Consider the following 11,398-nt stretch of genomic DNA (forward strand, 5'->3'; position numbering starts at 1 on the left):
CAGTTAGATAAACAGAGATAGATGGATAGATAGATGGATAGATAGATTGTATGTGTGATGTGTGTGTGTTAAGCCTACTTACCACTGAAACCTTCTGTTTATAAACCAGTCTTCAAAATTCCTGAATGAATTCACTGCACAAATTTGAAACAATGTATCATCAGACAAAAGTAGGAGTGATATAACAGATGCATACAAATGCCATTCTTTCACCCTCAGTTCAAGAATTTGTAAATGTTAGCTGCAGGTAATGACTGCTGCATTGGTAAAATATCTTCAATTGGACAATAAAAAAGACACTGCTTTCAGTATTAACTATCAAATGCAAATAACAATTCTTACACTGTAATAGCAATCTCTGGTAGATGTGAACATATGGACAAAAACAAACAATTGAAGATACACAGGTCAACACACTCTGCGCTCCTGGCTACACAAAGAAATCTTAAACAAAACTAGGAAAATTCAATCGTTATGACATGATGTCAGTCTAAAAATAAATTCATTTTCCCCGAATAATGTGCTCATACACACAAAAGAGAGACAAAGCAGCAAGGGACATGAGAAATAAAGAGATAATGGGAACAGAGAGAAATGAGGAAAGTCGTCGAATGTAATGAGATTTATGGAAAGAGATGCAAATATAATGAGGAGGATGGAGAGCACGAAAAAAGGGATAGGGAGGAACAAAGAAAAGAAGAGAGAGAATTATGGCAAAAAGTCATGCTCTGGCAGATACTGCATGTCGGTAAATTACACCGCTTTATCAATTTCCACAGCAAATTTAAGCCCGTGTTCACCCTATTACCACCGTGAACCACTTGGGAACTAGGTGCTCCCCTAAATATCACATTTCCCAGTTCAAAATCTCAGAAGTCTAATATCAACTAGCGCATCGGTTCCACCCTTGGGGCGGTGAAATTAGCATTACAATTACATTTACAATAGCGGTTGTCTGAACAAAGCGTTTCTTGCATTTGTAGTGGGGACAAAAAATGTGGACATGAAAGACATTAAAATTTTATTGTGCCCTTTTCTTTAAAGTACCGTGAACCAACAAGCCTCTCTTTCCTGTTTACAAACTGATTTATGCATGTGTGCATTCAAAGGGGATCATAGTCGTGGTGTGATTTCTTTAAAAAAAAATACCCTTAACAAATTAGGATCAGACTTTGCATGCTAATTTGACAGCTCTAAAATCAAAAGTGTGTTATCTATTTAATTGGTCTAAATTTGGTATCATAATAATTAGCAAAAACGCGCAAGCAAAATCATGTCCATGCTGCTGGCTTCAATAGAAAGAGTAAAATGACAAAATGTGCATCAAGAATAAGAAAGTGATCAAATTGTAAAGCTACACAATGTTTTCATGAACCACATATTCATATTGGTAGAGACTATGCTGTCATCACCTCAAAAGCTTCCCAATGAAATGGACACAAGTCTATTCTAAATTTTCTTTTTTTTACTTTAATTAAAAAAGAACAATATGTATCTATATCAATTCATTGTAGTCTTGAAATATCCCAGCAATGATTACTTTTATGGGAAAGACGTTGCAGTTGCTAAATCATTAACCAAAAACATGATTTTGATGATTTTTATTTTCGGGCAGAAATGAATGGGAGAGTTGTAAGGCAATAACAACATTGCTCCTTATTGTTTGAATGTGTGGTTGTGACTGATATAACTCTTCAGTGAAGACACAAGAAATTCAAAATCCTACATTATACTAAAAATTGTTTCATGTTGAGGGGGAGCAGATGGACTGCAAATATGAAAACTTGCAGAAATGTACTTCTCTCTCTCTCTCTCACTCACACACACACACACTCACTTTCTCTCTTCTAAGGTGCATTATGAGCATTGAGGTCCTTCTCGAAGACTTTGTACATCGGTCTTTAAAATCTGCCAAACAAAGAGTCGTATCTATGGTTACTCTCAGCTTAGTCATCTTCATCTTCTCTTATCCCGAGGGATGAGGAGAGATGTGCACTCATTTGGTCCTCACCAACACTACAGGAATAGACAAAGAGGTAGATTGATGGAAAGATGTAAGATGAGGAGGGAGGGAGAAGGGGGTTAATTTCCAGCTGGGTGACAAGAAAGGGGGAATGCCATATTTACGGCTGTATTTGCATCACAAAAGAACTCTTCGATCAAACTCTCAGATTTCCTTAATCAAAGCATCCCATTTGACACGGCTGGGGCTGTAATCTCTGTACACTAGATATCATCCCTCCAATCCATCACAAAACCGCATCCTTTTGTCCTTCCTGAGCAAATGAGGGCACAACGCATCCTCCAGTGCTCTTGCACCTAAGATGACCCCATGAGCTCGCATCTTTCTTCCACCTCCACTCATTTCATTGATCCAGCACAAATGCATTGGTCCCCAAAGCATGATATTTGGGGGTATTACCCCTCGACATGTAAGAATTTTTAAAAATGCCCTCAGGCTAAGATTTGAGAGACTTACACAGTTACGCACCTCGGCTCACCTATATTTCTCAACCCGCTTCCTTACTAATACTCCAGCTGCAGCATGGATGTTGATAGGTGATGAGTTGAAAGGGACAACGCTCTGATGCTGATTTTGATAACTTCACACTGATATAGGGTCATAAAGTTTAGAACCTTTATAAAAAGAAAGTTTCTACCAACATAACTTTATTGTTAACACATTTCTGATACACTTGTATTTTCTCTTCCTGTGATTTATTAACTTCAATCATAAGAAAAAGAAAAAGATATCAAGGAATCCTTGTCTCTTATCCACATATAAGTTTCAACCCCCCCCCCCCCAAAGAAAAAGACCCACAAACAAACAAACAAGCAAACAGGCAGACATATATTCCTTAAAAAAAAAAGGGTAAACATAGAAATATCATTTGGCATAAATTAAATATAATAAAATATATATTTTTACCAAATATTTGATTTTACTTTTGTGAGGCTGTATAAAACAATATTATAGGTGCATAGAGAAAAAAACAACAAATATGTAAATCATTTTTTTAAAACCCACAAAACATGTTAAGCTTTTTCCCATTTTGAATGTCTGTGCTTGTGCATGACTATCTTTTCTTTTTCCAAAGTCCACATGTAATGTGAGAACATGAATGTACGACAAGAAGGGCATCACTTGATGGTAGGTCAAGTAGCATCATTATAATTCAGTGACCGAGGAGTGAATGGTGATTCTGTGATGGAGTGGGCAATCACCCCGTACCAAGAGTCAGGTGAAAACAGGATCCATCCCAGGTACAGATATCCTCATATATTCTCTCCTAGTCTTCCATATAAGACTCTTTTCTCTCAGCACTTTGTGATACTGAACAAAAGTAAAAACTGCAAAACAACAAAATACTAAAAACAAAAAACAACAACACACCAGCATTTATTGGACAAATTCGCCTCATTTTCTTGGCTCATCGCAAATGAAAGAGCAAAAATGATGCAGTTTAAGATGGTGATTCTTTAATGAAAATCAGACAGAGAATGCTTACTACTGAAGTTTCATGACATTTGTTTGATACACTGAAATATAACACACAGGTGAATCAATCAGTTGCAACACACAGGCTGAATGTTATCACCAAATCAGTGATATCACTGTCTAACTGGTCATCACTTCACATGTGCACATTTTTATTATTTGCCATTGCTAATGTAAAAATTTATCAACCTTTAATGATTACTTAAAAAAAAAACCAAACAAACAAATCATCACTAAATAATTTTGTGATCTGAGACACAGATTTAAACATTTTTTTTTTCTTTTAGAAAGTTAATCTTTTTCAATATTGTATACAGCGCAAATGGTAACCTGTAAGGTGACAAGATCATCAATCAACTAAATTTGCCTTCAGCCTAAGTTATGAATATCATTGTAATATGTCATCTCATGATACTGCACAGCTCTTCAGTGGATCCATTACAATGTATCACATTTTCACGCTGAAAAGTAAATGCCTTGAAAATGGCCATATGCTTCATTGTAGCCCATGACAGATTTTGGCGCCATATGGTAAGAAATGCAAAAAAAAAAGGCAAGTTGTGAATTGTTTCTTCTAGTTGAGCATCGTTTCACAGGGATGAATCCAAATTATACCATGCATCATGTGGACCAGCAAAGAGTATCTTTGTAAAGGAACAAAAACTTGCATTAACACCTGTAAAGCACATCATCTAGGTGGACAATTAGTCTACAAGCAGGAAGACTGGACCCAAAGACTAGATGCATGAGTAGATCCCATGTAGGTAGTCACTGCAAGAAGTTCTCGGGTTACTTTGCACAGGGAATCCTGAAATTCAAATGCTGCCGAGACAGAATGCCTGCTTCCTCAAATACATGTCCTCCAGGGATTGGAGCCTGCCGGACAGAGGTAGTGGTTCCAAACAGAGGACGTTGAACTCTTGATATGTCTCCAGACAGAAGATGCAAAACAGAATAATGTCATTACCAGATATCATTCATATGTTGTATATGTGTGACTGGAAAAGTGTTTATATCCATCAATTCTTATGACTAGAGTTCGAGTTGGTGATTGTAAAAGGATTGCCAGGAAATGATGCAAAATCAGTGCTCTCAGATTATGCTGTGTAATACTCTAGCAAGCTGTTGGCAGGCTGTTGGTATATCTGTGAATATCATAAGGTAATGTCATTCATACTTGCTGATTTACCTGGATAGGAAGACATTCAAAAATAAACATGACCTCAACAAATGCCTGACTTTCAGGTCACTGCTGGCTTGTGTATGTAGTTATAATGCCATGTTAAGAATGGTTTGCATGTTTGTCACAAAACTTATGTCAAAAAGACTTACATGTATCCATGAAATGTCATTTAAGAATTTCTTTGTGGTGATATATAACAAAGAACAACTCCCCCTTATCTCACCTAATCTGATTATATGTCAAAGTGATTGTCCACTCACAGAGTATCATGTACTCTCTAACAAAATTTCACATTCAAAATCTGAAAAGAAAGAAACTCTCAAACCCACTAAAACTCAGATATGTCTATGAGTTCCATTCCCCCAACCCCGAGAGGTCCAGCGTTGACTCTGGAGCTCCCCTCACACATCAGCAAAACATTCCACTGTCCTTGGCATATACAAGGAAATGATCATCCATGCACATGTTAACACTTTAAAACCATAGATGTTAGACTTTGATAAGATATTTCAGGAGTGGTTGTTGATAGAACAGTGTTGCCAACTTGACAAAGTCTGCCTAACATTCGCCTGACATACTGACAGAGGAAGAGAAAACATATTTCTACATCATTTCTGTCTGAGACACACATATACACAAACAAAAAACTTTCATCCATACAAAGAGATAGGCCCTACATATCCACAGAACACAGAAATGTATGCAAGAAACACACAAGCACAACACACTTAGATCAAACAAACACATTACCGGTATACATTTATTATCATACACATGTGCAGTCTCTCTGATGGCTGAACTTGATGCTGACAATGGAAAGAAATTGAAAATCTTAAACTCCACTTTTTCCATCTTTAAATTTCTGTTCCTGTTTAATTCCTGGACACTGGCTGGCCTGGACCGACATCACTCACACCAGCTCTTCTTCCTGATGACTCACAGTAATCAAACTCTTGTCGTCGCTAATGACACGGGTCAGTGAGATGGCTCAAGTCCTTTTCCCCGAGGAAGCCATTGGACATGAAATATGCAAAGACAAGAATCTGGGGCTCCTGGACAGATCTTAAGGGCAAGATATCTCTTGCTGAGAAACTCACTTCTTTCTGGCAGAAAATTCTTTCAAGCAGCCTCTTTCTTGTTTCTAATAACATCATTTTTTTTTTCTTGCTTAACCCTTCTACATAGTCAAAGTAATCATTAATGCTTCAACATTCCTCAAAAAGGACATCACCTTCATTGTCATCATCATAACCATAATCTTAATCACTATGTAATCATCCTTGTTATCAGTATCACCTCCATGATAAAAATCAAAATCATTCTCATCAGGGTCATCATCAAAATGTAGCCTAATACATGGAATATAGCATGTACAATACTTGTAGGCCTAACAGATGGACTAGTTACACCATCCCACCAAGTCTGCAAACCCAATCTACCCCTTTTGCCATTTAAGTTGGACATTAATTTGGTCAGTATTGGTAAAATGGATAGTTTGGATTTACCTGATGTATCTGAAATCTAGAATATTGCAAATTTAAAGCAGGCATTGACTGTGAGTATACCAGGTAACCATATCTGTATCTATTTCATATTTAATCATATACTGTATATCATGCCATCCTTGCACTAAGTTTTTTTTACGTTCTTTACGTCGGTACTTGACTCATTTTCAGTCTCATCTAAACCTGTCTTGTGGGCTACAAATACACTCTTGCTGAAGACAAGAAAGAGGTCAACAGTAAAGTTACACTGCACTGCTACCCAAAACACACATACAAACAACACACATAGAGACAAACAAACACATAATCCACACAACTGGGTTAAATATACCGACAGTACTTCATTTAAATGAGTAGTTTGGTTTGTATGGCCTGCAGCTGCCCGGCATGTAAGTGAAAAGAAGCTTGCAAGACATGCGGTAGAGCTACAATATAAGAGAGTAGTGCACCTTTGAAAGCACTCACTTATTCAAACTCACTTCATTTTCACACTTCATGATTCTTGCCGGATTGTCTTGGGAACCTCAGCTTCACTTATTGCTAATGGCCCTGTGGGGTGGTGGTGAGTGTGTGTGTGTGTGTGTGGGGGGGGGGGGGAGGGGGAGACTTTTTTCCTTTGCACAATGGTAGACCCAAGGGGGGAATCTCTCATTTGTAGGATTGCAGGCTCAAAATGAAAAAAGAAGTCGAGCAAAGTCAGTCTATCCTCACCTCGTTTTGAGATGAAAATCTCTCCCTTCTCTTCCCCTTTTCCTCTTTCCTTTCAATCTTCCTCACCCCAACACACATCTCCCGGTGATCCATGTGCTTTACCGAAACCATTCTCTCACTATGTCTCAACAGATTGGCAACATGACTCCACTCTTCCCTAGTTCTTTGTTTTTGTCCATCTCTTTTTATTTTTTTTTCCCTCTATCTCTAAATCTGTCTATTGGATTAGTAGCCCATTAGTCAGCACACCAACTACATGAATGTCTCGGTTTTTGTCATTAGTGAGTTTTAGATTTGCGACGCTAATGTTCACAGCATGCCTCCTCCCGGATTGGACAACAGAAACAGCTGTCTCACGCATGTGTAGAACACCATTTTTTGCCTAACAGCGGTGTCTTAGCATTCCAGGATCTAAGGCTCGCTGTTATTAAGTCTATGCTCAACCACATGAAAACAAAAATCCAACCCCCCCTCCCCCTCCTCTAAAATATAATGGATGGGTCTATGGAAAGTGCTTTGGGCTAAAACCCTGGAGGTATCTCCCTACATAAAATCTGTGATATATTTCGAAGTAAGTTCCATGAACTGCTGCAACATTTGCTCATTTCTCCTTGACATTACATAGACCCATGGGAAGAGCTTATTGCTATTTCACAGGAGTGGAGGCACCTTTTGCATGAAGGCAGAAACGATTGGATGATTCATAGAGACATATTACATTCATGGAAAACATAGAACGATCTCCCTGTTCTCACCTCCCAACAACAACCTCCCCCCCCCCCTTTATGCTCTACTTTCATGACATTGCTGCCATGACAATATATCCTTTCTCTTAATCTTTCAAGTACACTTCCCTCATCGTCTTTCATTCCTTTCACTTTCACATTCACAGCATTTCTCCCAACATCTGGTCCTCTATTCAATTTCCTTTCTCTTTCAAACATTCCAACTTATTCCCCATCCAAATCAGACATGTGATGTCACTATAATCTCCAACAGCAAACATAACTATTCCTATCTTTGCAACAACAAAAAAAGCAAGTCAGAAAACAAAAACTGTCACTAGGAAATGAAGTGACTATTTAGAGAGAGACACACATACACACATTAACAGACAGACAAACAGACAGACAGACAGCGAGGGAGACAGAGAGAGGCTACACCCAGCAATGGCTGTTTGTTACTGACTCACCGAATCACTTCTTCACAGTGACAGGTTGCTGCATTTCATATATTTTTCACACACCATTTTCATATATGTTAACTTCCCTGACTCAAGGAAGTATTCCTGTTAGTATCATCCAGTACTGTTCTCTCAAGTTGATGTTTTACCTATTCAGCAATTGTGTATACACAAGGCATGTTCATTTCTTTAAACAACTTTGCCAGGTGCTACACAAGTTGCGGATACTTGGGATTTTTCTTTTCCTCGTAAGACTGAGATTGCCTTTATTTATTCATGACAAAGTAGGTTTACACAATATATTACTCTATTTTGAATAAATGAATCACACATTACATAATCTTTTTGCTTATATTTAGATAAAAAATTATCTCTTTAATGAGTCTATTTAAACAGTTATTTACACATTTACAATATAGCAGAAATCCAATATTATGAGTTGCTGTGCAATCTCCATTCACAAGTATTTACATATTATGGGATGACAAAGCAATATAGATACATGTCCAATATGTCTGAGGCACAAATTATTTTACAGCTGAGGATCTTATCACGGCTTTACTTACAACTTATAAGTTGCAGTATACAAGTGTACGTATTTTACTCTACTGTACTTTCATTCATACTCTGCTTTGCTTTACTTCATTTTTACTCATATTACTAATTAGTTAGGAATCATGAGTAATCTAAATGTAAATGTATTATATTCGCACAGCACATTTTAGGCACACCATATGCGTGGATACTGAGTAGTCATGGTTTGGGAGATGTGATCACAGAGCACTTGATGCACTTTCACTTTACTCCAGAACACTGACATTTGTTGAAGAGTTGATATCATATAGAACCTCCTATCGATGGTCAATTGCAATGACTTTTAGCAAAAACCCATAGAATAGCATATTTTGTGTGTACGTATGAACAAGCAAGAGGTACATTGTGGGGACTTCCATCTCATGGTTTGCTTTATTTAGTCAGCACTGTGGGGGTAAAAATGACATTGCGGGAGTATTTGTCTATGGGAGAAAACAATGGGGTACTCCCACACTGAATCTATAGTTTGTGTGTTTGTGTGTGTGTGAGAGAGTAAAGTGTGCATACGTGTGTGTGCATGTGCATTTATCAATAATTTATATTAAGGAGAGGCAAACAACAAAAGTCACATTAATTTACAACCCACAGCTTGATAAATGGATGTGGTTATAAATCTCTCTTGGAGTCTTGAAGGCATTGACAAAAAAGCTTTCAATTCTTTTTTTTTTCTTCTTAATGAAAGTCTACATCACATATTTCTTAGATACTTGAATCAAATGTCATACCTTCATTTCTTCTGAGAAATGACTGTGTATGATTTTACAAGTGTAAAGAAACCACCATGCACTCACTGTGCAAATTATAACAAAAGCTATAATTTTCTTTAAAAAAAAAAGGAAACATGATATATGGTCACAACACAGTAAAATCATCTCGCTCATGCATTCTTTTTTCTGGAATAATAACTTTCGTATAATGTGTCATAAAATCTGTTACAATCATAATACTAACCAGATGATTTGTGTATTAAGAGTCACTGTTTTATTGAATGATTTTTACTTCTCCTATGTTAACAGGTCTGAGTTAAGTCTTACCCCCTGGATAAAGTTTTTCTTTTTCCCTGCTTTAAATTCAAGTTCATGCAGAACAATGTTGTGTCCAGATTCTTCAAACAAAAATTTACTTTACACCATTGTGTTCTCTCTGCCTGGCTTCAAAATCAATCAAATGCCACAATAAACTAACCACAGTGGTAGTGGGAAGTGAGAATATTACTACTGATATTACAATCATAAGCTGATGTTTTGGCCTGAACTCTCAAAGGAACTTTGAATCAAATCCATTGTTAAATTGATCCATGGACTAAAATAAGAGCAACACAGGTGTACCTTGCACATGTGTGTGTTAGAATGGGTTAATTCATGTGGAGGTCTGTTGACATCACACACATTTGTGCAGATGAAATCTACATAATCCATTGACCAAATTTAAAAAACCTTTGTGAATTCTCGAATCATGAGCACATTATGTGGACAAGACATTAGAAAACCAACATGCATTACTTGTACACTTAACACACTAACTTAGTTTTCAGAGTGAAATGCAGATAATTACGAGTAGATATTTCAGGAATATTGATGAATTTTCACTGCAACTCTACATTTACAAATAATAATTGTTGTATTAAAGGTGCCAAAATTGATCTGTGTCATGACAAAAACTCCAATGAGTGGGTTTCTATCGAGCTTTCTTGGTTTACCTCTCTAAGATTACATCTTTCATTGTTGCAAGCATGGTTTAAATGCGCTTCAAAAGGAATTTGAAGTCTCTTGTCATATACACATTTCAAGTATCAAACAAGTCTTTCAGTATTTCCTGATACTATTTGTGAGAGCATTACTATGAGGTAAAATCCATCACCATTCAAAATTAAGAAGAGAAATATGTGGATTACTGAAAGGAAATACTATCCAAAAAAAAAAGTAGTTCTTGAAAAATTTCAGCTCACTGATTTCTCTTGTATAAATCCTGAAGAAAGGCTAAATCCATTATAGGTGTTACTTACACCTTGAGCTAACAGCCTAAGCTGACCTAAAAGGTCAAGTAATGACTTTGTTGAAAATAATTTGTTCCACCTTTGGATGTCATGAAATCATGTGGAGGATAATTTGTATGCCTGGACTACATTCTTTCCTTCAAAATTACTCCCATTGTGTGCTCACTGAAGCTTGAACAAATTTTTTGTTTAATATAAATAAGTTGGTGATATAAAAAAGGAAGGAAATGTACAAAAAGTGACTATTGTATGGCATCAAGGATGAACACAGATTGCTTGGTGCTTGCAAGAAGCACACTACTCAGTGTTACATTGATGTGCCTTATTCAGAAATCTGTAGCAGCGAGTAAACAATTTGTTTGATTAGTGTACTTCAAGAGATAGCAAATTCTGAACAGACTGACATTGCAACAAATCAGCAAGCATGTACCACTGGTTCAATGTGAATAATGTATGCATAGAGACACTCCTAAATAAAAGATGGAAAAAAAATTGACTCTTTGGAGAAGAAACATGCAATGCATAACAAGGATAACAGATATAGCACACCTTCAATGGTATATGTCCCAAATTACTGTCTTTGTTTACTGTATAATACCTGCTCAATGCATGGTGGAGTCCTTGAAAAGATATTCTTACAAAGCACAGAGTTTTTACCCCAAATAAAAAACTTAAGTAAAATGAGCTGAATGTCTTTCAATCTGTAGTTTTCACTCTCAGAAGTTAT

The sequence above is a fragment of the Diadema setosum genome, chromosome 1 (assembly GCF_964275005.1).
Source record: "Diadema setosum chromosome 1, eeDiaSeto1, whole genome shotgun sequence".
In the NCBI taxonomy this organism is placed as follows: Eukaryota; Metazoa; Echinodermata; class Echinoidea; order Diadematoida; family Diadematidae; genus Diadema; species Diadema setosum.